This window comes from Ceratosolen solmsi, unplaced genomic scaffold (assembly GCF_000503995.2).
Source record: "Ceratosolen solmsi marchali unplaced genomic scaffold, CerSol_1.0 scaffold23, whole genome shotgun sequence".
NCBI classification, from domain to species: domain Eukaryota; kingdom Metazoa; phylum Arthropoda; class Insecta; order Hymenoptera; family Agaonidae; genus Ceratosolen; species Ceratosolen solmsi.
The window spans coordinates 4,976,883-4,986,155 of record NW_011948430.1 but is presented as its reverse complement, the minus strand read 5'-3'; the positions used below and the strand labels follow the sequence as shown (position 1 = coordinate 4,986,155).

The window sequence follows — 9,273 nt, the reverse complement described above, 5'->3', positions numbered from 1 at the left end:
TTAAAAATGTTTTCAACGTAGCTTAAACATGTCGAAATGAACTAACGTTAGTTGGTAATGATGAATTTATTTCTTGCGTTATTTCTTGGCCCCGTCGCTTTCATAAGACTTTCCCACCTCCTCCCTCTTCCCAACTACCGCTCCCACCCAATTTCATTAATTTAAAATTTATAATACGGTAAAATTTCTTGTCCCCTTGTTACAACAACTACCAATATTAATAACAATAATAACGATATTATTGTTGAAATTCAATAGCACTACTTTTCCAACTTAATACAATATTCATTATGTTAATATACAAGTCATACTTAAGCTATATATATATATATATATATACGCGCTCGCATACAGAGGTGTATGCATGTGTGATACGCAAATTAAAAGTAAATAAAATATTCTTGCAATTTTGTCGTAAAATATAGCGATATTGACGAAAATTTTTATACAAATTAATATTTCGGTAATAATAAATTATTAAATTGTCAAAAGCTTCACAAGTAATTGTTAAAACATAGATTATTTAATAAAATTATTAATAAAGTGCACTGAACGGATTACATAATAAAAAGTTAATATAAATTTAGTACGATTTAATAAATAAATAAATAAATAAGTGAAATATAAAAAATATTCTAAAAGCATACGTAACATGAATTTGCAATAAAATCAAATCGACAATTTATTAATTCAAATTATCGTTTTGTTTATAATTTTTCAATGCGATTGTAAAAATTATTAAGATTAAGAAATTTTAGAAGAAAAAAAAAAATTCGCAGTCGGTAGGACTCGAACCTACGCTCCCAGAGGGAATCTGATTTCTAGTCAGACGCCTTAACCACTCGGCCACGACTGCTGTACATTAGTAAAGTTATATAAAATAGTCATACTTGGTTTAAAAATATATTAAAAATATATTTGTTTAATCTTTTATTATTTCAATTTTATTTACAAATACAATTCAATTAACAATTACAAGAGAAAATAATATTTTAATATTTTAACTATTGTTAAAGACATATTTTTAATAGATTACATGCGACTGTGCATGTATAGAATGGGATTAATGTAGAACATGATACGGCATTATTTTTAATAAAAACTTTATTTTGTATTGATATTACCATTTTCGATCAATGTATAGGTATAGTATACTATATACATAGTTGTAACTTATTATAATTGAACAGTTTAGTATAAAAATAATCGCTCAAAACAGCTGTATTGAATAAAATTTTTTATCCAATATTATCAAGTTAATTATTAATCAATGGGAATATAAGTTTCACTTTAAACTGCAAATTAAACAATAATTTTAATAATTATCAAGCATCGCGTGTGTATTTTCATTAGTTAGGTTCGGGAAAGCGATTAAATGCCAGCCATTAAAAGAATAAATTTTAATTATAAATCATCGTACATTGTAATGATTATATATTGTATAGGTGAAAAATATAAATTATTTCAATTAATGATTGACTCAATAAGATATTATTATTGATTCAAGCAAGATGAAATTCCATCTTACGTATATATGAATAATTTATATTTTCGAGTGGGTCTTATTTAAAAAAAAAACAAAAACAAAACAAAAACAAAACAAAAACAAAACAAAAACAAAACAAACAAAAAAAATAAAAAAAAAACAAAAAAACAAAATTAAATATTCTCATGGGAGAATATTTTGAAATTAAAAGTCAGCCAATTTTAAAGCACAATTTGCAGAACGAATAAGTAGAATAAGAAAATTGTTATAATTGGTCAGAATAAAAGTTTGGAATCGTTATTTAAGTTGTGGGACAATATGGGTGAAATTAAAAGTCAGTGTTAATTTAAAGTGTTCTATTAAAATTCACTCAGAACACGTTTGATTATATCAACGATCGACGGATTCATAAATAGATCCACCTCACAATATGCATGAGCATTATACCATGGCATAGTCATAATAGTAATCGCATTAAGATAACCTTTGAATGAGATTAAATGACAGATTATTCTCACTTACCGTACGCACAATTACGCGCACGGTGAAATCATCATTATCATTATTCTTCTGCAAATCTCTCGCCATTGGCCAATCTCAAACCATCGTCCCTCTTACAAATCTCTTGCCCAACCATCCCCTCGAAACTGTCGTCTTCGTCGTTTACGAGAAATATATATCTACGCCTGCTTACGCATACTCGGAAAATCGGGGAGAAAAAACACCTAGCATATAAAACAATTTTTTTTTTTTTTTTTTTTTTTTTTTTTTTTATAACCATCTCATATATTTATTTATATGTGCATAAACGCGCATAATCGACGCGCAATCGAACATGGCCATTTTTTCAGTGTTGCTATCTTAATTTTTCTCTTATTAAATCTCTCTGTCCTCGTGTTACTATAATCCGTCTCGATCGTATTCGCACGTACGATTGCGCGATGCGCGACGCCCGGCTGACTATCGCCAATGATTATGCATATTTTTCTTTTTTTTTTTTTTTTTTAATTTTCTTTATTATAGTTACGTTTATATCTTCTGCATCATTATATTACAGTTATATTTATTTTTTATCCACATGAATGTATTCTATCGCTCAGTTACTGCGGAGTACCGTGCGATCGTCTCCAAAGTCGCTGAATTTCCTGATTATAATTATCGTGTAATTCTGCCCTTGAAAATCTCTCGTTCCCTTTCTTCTTTTTTTTGTTCTTTTTTTTTTTTTTTTTTTTTTTTTTTTTTTTTTTTATCTATCTTATTTGTAATTTATTTCTTATGCATTTTTTTAAGCTACGCACCTTTTTACTTAGTCTGCTTGATACTTTTTTTTTTTTTTTTTTTTTTTTTTTTTTTTTTAAGAAAAATATAATACTTTTGCGGAATCATTTTTTTTTCTTCTTCATATTAATAAATATATATGCGTCAACTTCGTATATTTACACGTATCAGATAATGACTTTCGCTTCTGCTAAAGTCGACTAAAACTATAAACACATGATATAAACAACTCGTTTTAATTCACTTTATGTAAAATAAAAAAGAAATTTTTTTTTGCAATAGAGTTCACAAGTATAATTCGTTTTTACAAGAAATTATTATCATTGGCTATCGATATTTGTAATGAAAGTCGATATTAGTTGTCGATTACGACAATCAAATTGCAAATTTACCATTTGAAATTGTTGTAACGGTAAAATTTTAATGAAATTATAAATGCAATAGTGGAAAGTATCTTGGTAATATCGAACTAACATTTACGTGAAGCAGAATATTAGTTTATTGATGAGAACTTGAACTATGATTTCACGCAAAAAGATTTACGTTTTACGATTGTAGGCGTAAGCTCAATATTTTCAAATGTAGCAAGCTAATAATTATCAATAATATATTGCCAAAAATATATGTTGGAGTAGTCGTATGCAAAGCAAAAATAAATGTGTAAGGAAGTGAATTTGTCTCACTTGCGCTTGTCTTACGCGTGCCAGGAAAAACATTAAATATCGCGCGCTCGGAGAATCATCGCACTGTCCTCGCCAATCATTTACAAGTCATTACGACTTTTCTTACATTTTTTCTCACTGTCGTCTAGGTCGTTTAAAATTTCATTTATCAATAAGATAGATTGATCTCGATTTGCCCGTGAGATGTCCTCTCGCAGGACGACTTCGTAACGATATTACTATTAATATTATTTATATAATAAAAATTATTATATAATTGTAATAATTAATAGCAGCAATATTATTATTATTAATATAAGTACCACTATTAATATTAATATTATTATAATTAACGTGTATTAATAAGCAATTTTATATTATTTACAAGTCAAAGTTTCAAAGCTTTCGACTCAATAAACACCTTACATTACGATATTGTAAATGAATTTAAATTGAAAAATTCTTCATTGTTAAGTTTTATACAAAACAACTGAAACGGACTCGAAAATTTGCCTCTATAAAATTCTATCTTGTATTTATCTTTTTCCTTTTTTTATTTTAACGATTCAAATGACATCAAAAAATTGTTACATAATACAATACGGAATAACGCACTACTATAATACACATATTATTAACAAAAAAAAAATTCTAATTATGATGCAATTAAAAAATTAAATGTAATTAATTAATGCGAATAAAAATTTCTTAGTTCTTTAATGTGTATGAAAGTCTCATATATATATATATATATATATATATATATATATATTTATAATCTGCTACATAAATTTTAATGATTTGTAATAAACATTTATGTTTGACAACCATGATTGTTGGTGTATTAAAATTTTTCAATCAATAGAATAATGAAGTTGTAAAGACGTAATAACAATATATTTTTATGTGACAAATCAACTATTTTATATCAATATTATGATATTTTAATCTTGTTAAATAATATTGTTAAAACGTGCACTATGTAAACGGTAGAAAATAACTAAATTACTTAATATTAACATAATTAATCGAATAACTTATCATATAATCATATAATCGATAAATAATTAGCTAAAAATATTTTTATGCGCCATATTCGTTGTTTTACGAGGCAAATTTTTAATTCATTAGACTCAATTATATTTCGAATAAACATTTAGCGTTCTACAACTTAGATACACACACTTAATGTTACGAAGAAAAATGTACCATATAAGGTAATTTAATTAACATTCTAAATATATATATATTTATTTATTTATTTATTTATTTATTTATTTATTTATTTAACACTGATAAAAGTTGATTAGCTCCTTTGTCGGTTAATTGCACGCCCGTTGCAGTATTAAATGTGTATATTTCGTCTTCTTGACAATTGTAGTCATTAAAAGTTATGTACGGACACATATGCATAATATATATATATATATATATATATATATATATATATTAGTCATATATCACTGGCAAGTAATTCGCATTCGTCGATTTTATTTTACTGAAATTTCAGTTAATATTCAAGGCATTTTCACTAAGACAAATTAATTGCATGAAGATTCATTTGTTAATGAAATATTGTACCAATTTAATTATTACAAGCAAAAAATAAAAAAAAAACCTTTTTTTATGTATATATTTTTTTTTTATTTACGATTTATTAAGAATGCTTTCTGAAAGATATTTATAAACTGCTTAAAATCATACTAAAAAATTTTATTACTAAAATTAGAAAAAATATGTAATAATATAGTACATTATTTATGGCAAATTTGTAATTTTAATGCTTTTATTTAAAATTTTACATTTACTTTAATGTATATCTAGTGCAATTTCTTTTGATTGACTCATGTTCAATTATGCTTTTATTTAAACTTGATGCTAAAATAACGATCGATTGTTAATCGCAGCTCATTTAAAAAGTCATAGCTGATTCGTTCTATAAATTCTTTTCAAAATCGCACTCAATGAAACTTTTAATGAACCTAGTATTTGAAAAATAGGATTGAAGAACTGATTAATATGATAAATACTTATTCGACGATGACGTATTACAAATGCTAATATTTCATTTATTTTTGTCCCAGTCACATAAGATACCGAAGATATATTTCTATAAATTTTATAATTTAGAGCAACTTCTCATTATCAAGTTTCGCAACAGATTATCGGAAAATATATTTCTATTATTTCTGATAAAGCATATTTTTCGTATTCCTTCATTTTTTACACTGAATTCTTTTATTAAAATTATTTTTACGAATAATAAAATAGTTTATGATAAAATCGCACTTTCTGTATTGGTTAAAGTGAATAAAAACATCATTCGCTTATGCAGTTGTAGTAATTACCATATCTTGCAATTAGACATTATTAATACATAGAGAAAGAAATAAAACTGCGATGAAATTTTTTACACTCTCATAATGTGAACGTTGTAATAATAATAATAATAATAATAATAATAATAATAATAATAATAATAATAATAATGATAATAATGATGATGATGATGATGATGATGATGATGATGATGATAATAATAATAATAATGATGATGATGATGATGTTGATAATGATGATAATAATAATAACGATAATAATAATAATAATGATAATGATAATGATAACATATTCTCGGTGAGTACTCATTAAATATATAATGAAATCTCGAATAAATAATATTTCAACACAATTAAAATAGTTATGCTGTACATTGACACATTTGTAACTATTTGATGATCTATTGCGTAACGCGTTGCAGTGAAATATTAAATACAATTCAATGAACACGATTGAACCAGTAAAAGACATTGCAATCTCATAAAAATGAAATAACATTCTATTTTTGTATCATGCTCCTTTCCACTTAATTTTCAAAGAACTTGTAAGAGTCGAGTTTTTCTAATCGTCGACACACATATATGTATAATGCATATATTTCCACGTGCTCGGTAGAATTTCTTCTTTTGTTTAAAATCACAGGCAATGTCCTTTACTCAATTGTCTCAGATCATCTGATAAAAATTCTCGCGTTTCTACAAATAGAATTACTACACGTTTCTTTTGTTAATATATTCTATAATATCGGACCACAGACAAATCTTAGAATGTAAATAATCGTCTGGCTTACATCACTCATTTTCTTTTATTTGTTTTTTTTTTCCATTTCTTGGTAATTTTTCTTCTTACTTTTGACAAAAAGTTTTTGTTATCGATTAGTTTATTCTTGACCAAGTGTAAAAATAGATATCTTTTCACCGCATCACTCTTACTTTTCTGCGCATCATTCAGTTTAGTTTTCTTGTTTGATTGATCAACAGTTTTCTCAAGCATCTAAGCCGATGAGGATTAGCATCGAGAGGAAAATGATTTTTAAAGCAGAAACTTCATTGTAAACATTATATACCTATTTTTTTTTATCACTTCAGCTGGTGAAGGAGTAGAAACGCGAGTAAAATTTTTTTTTCTCTGTTCTTACCAATGCATTGTCTATTTATTTTTATTACATATGCAACATCTTCATCGTGCGGTTACCCTTTATATGTTTTTTCAACAATTAAATTTGCTTCATTCGTGCGATAATATGCTTCGAATAATGAAGGTGTTTTGCTCAAAAGCTAGGAAATAAATTTAAAATTAATTTATTTGATATCTGACAAGTCACGAAAATTAATAGAAACGCACATATTTATATCATCTCGTATATCGAAATTCTTTAGCGGAAAAAAAAAAAAAAAAAAAGAAACGATCAGAAAAATACATTACCAATTAAATGACACCCAATGAATTTTGAAATACATTGCACATCCATGAAAAAATTATTGCATAATAAATTTAACAATTGTTAGAAAATTTAATAGTGCTTGTTGAAAAAAAAAAACAAAAAAAAATTACTTTATTGTGATTGTGATATAAGAAAATACTAATAATTTATACGTTTTTATCATGAGATAAAACAGAAATATACTTGACATTATTTAATCAATTTATCCAAAATTAAGATTCACCAAAATGGACTTTGCGCTTGCACTCTACCTTACCACTACAATATTAATAATTAGAATATGTTTAATCTAATTTCTCTCTAACATCTAAGGACAGATTCTTTAGTATATACGCTTATTTGCTTGTATCGGCAAAAGGAGCCTACTAATAAATATTAAGGGATGTCGATTTCGATACCTTTATACAGTTTACACTTTAGCCTAATAATCTTAGGTAACTATAATCGCTATCGTAGTGTAAATGACGTAAAAGTGAAATTCCCGTTTGTTTTTCCTTGCGAAATCGACGCGGCGACACAATGAAACCCTCTCAGCATACTAATAACACTCAAAGACAACGGCACTTTTTCTTTCATCGCTTTTATAATATTGACGTTGAATTTACGGCACTTTGCTCATAAAAAATACACAATGCAGTAGTATTTCCTCAGTTTTATTTATAATATCCGATTCACTAAACGAATTATACCAATTATTACTGAAAAGATTTTTCGTTTCTTATCCGAATTTACAATATGTAGAAATTTATTTATACGTTAAGATAAAAGATAAGAAAAAATATACACTGTTCCTTTAATCGAAATGAAATTGTTTGTTTATGTAAATTTAAAGAAAACAACAACAAAAAAAAAAAAAAAAAAAAAAAAAAAAAAAAAAAAAAAAAACGAAAACGATCTTGAATTTATAAATAATAATACGCTTTTATTCATAATAGAATGTTCGTAATGGAATAGAAGATTGTAAGTATAATTTGCAAAAATGTTAAAACTGATCGTTCGAAAAATCTGCGAAACATCGACTCGCAAAGTTTTTGTAAACCAGTCCATTTATCAATATGTATATCAATTATTATGTATCGTAATGACATCATGACTATCAATATTACCTGAATAATATTTTTACGTGAATTTTTTGACAATCGACCGGAGACTGCAAATTTTATTGCGTTATAATAATGCTTTTTTTCTAATCGGCTAATGTATTAATTCATGAATTATTGGCACCTGAAATACATGGCGTAACAGACTTTTTGCTTTCTGAACTTATTGCTTTCTTTTTCGCTCATTATTTATCTATCCTTTAAATTTATAGATTAAATATTACAGAATACTTCAAATTCATAATTTCAAAGAGATTTTTGTATGCTTATCAATTTTAACGCAATTAAATTCTAATTCAGATTAGTCACATAGTATTGAGATAAAATTAACGTTAATCGTACGAAATATTTAATATAAAATATACTCAGAAAATCGTATGGCCACTAATTACCACGAAGCCCTTATCGTATGTCCAAAAGCATCGACGAACAGACACAAAAATCTTAAAATATTTGAGCATCGTTAATAGCTTCCTTAAACAGTGCCAATTGATTTTCATTCTTCTTACACGTTAATACACAATATTTCATTATTATTCAATATCATAAAGAAGTTTAAATAATATTTATATATTTACTTATCTTAATTTTACATGTTATCTATAAATATTATTTACAGATAATATTAAAAAGATTAATAATAAGATTAAGAAATATTATAGTTAAATATCGTATATGACGTATTCTTCTGGTCATCGACTTATATTTCCGTGAAATTGAGAAAATTTAAGATATAATGAGGAAAAAAAAAAAAGAAAAAGAAAAAAGAAAGCAAGGAAGAACGACACACCAAAAATCTGTCCGCCACAAACAATGAAAAATTATTCGTCGATCACGTCGATTACAGCAATACATTTATTATCGCGTGCTAGCAACGTGCGATGCACCGCTGTATTGCTTGCAAACTAAATCCAGGGGCCGATCGAGCCTTATTTTTCTTGAATTTTTTTTTTTTTTTTCTTG

The 9,273-nt window shown here is 26.1% G+C and overlaps 1 non-coding gene across 1 annotated transcript; it reads right to left on the bottom strand.

The window, feature by feature from the left end:
* Positions 1 to 774: 774 nt before the first annotated feature.
* Positions 775 to 856, bottom strand: TRNAS-AGA (transfer RNA serine (anticodon AGA)). The gene has a single exon. It is a non-coding gene; the product is annotated as a tRNA-Ser (tRNA).
* Between the last annotated feature and the right edge of the window lie 8,417 nt (positions 857 to 9,273).